Below are 637 nucleotides of genomic sequence, written 5' to 3'. Positions count from 1 at the left end.
GCCCCGCTTCCTTTTGCACGGTGAGGGTTTACCTCTGAGTAAGCACCTTGCCCACAAAGGTCCGTATAATTAAAGCTATGGTTTTCCCAGTGCAGTGGTGCCTCGGGTTAAGAACTTAATTTGTTCTGGACGTCCGTTCTTAACCTGAAGCACCACTTTAGCTAATCGGGCCTCCTGCTGCTGCCGCACGATTTCTGTTCTCATCCTGAAGCAAAGGTCTTAACCCGAGGTAATGTTTCTGGGTTAGCAGAGCCTGTAACCTGAAGTGTCTGCAACCCAAGGTACCACTGTAGTGATGAATGGAAGTGAGAGCTGGACCATAAAGAAGGCTGATCGCCGAAGAATGGATGCTTTTGAATTCTGGTGCTGGAGGAGACTCTTGAGAGTCCCATGGACTGCAAGAAGATCAAACCTCTCCATTCTGAAGGAAATCAGCCCTGAGTGCTCACTGGAAGGACAGATCCTGAAGCTGAGGCTCCAAGACTTTGGCCACCTCAGGAGAAGAGAAGACTCCCTGGGAAAGACCCTGATGCTGGGAAAGATGGAGGGCGCAAGGAGAAGGGGACGACAGAGGACGAGATGGTGGGACGATGTTCTCGAAGTTACACATGAGTTTGACCCAACTGTGGGAGGCAGT

This window comes from Podarcis vaucheri (genome assembly GCF_965113315.1).
Source record: "Podarcis vaucheri genome assembly, chromosome: 18".
Classification (NCBI taxonomy): domain Eukaryota; kingdom Metazoa; phylum Chordata; class Lepidosauria; order Squamata; family Lacertidae; genus Podarcis; species Podarcis vaucheri.
This window is presented reverse-complemented; position numbering follows the sequence as displayed.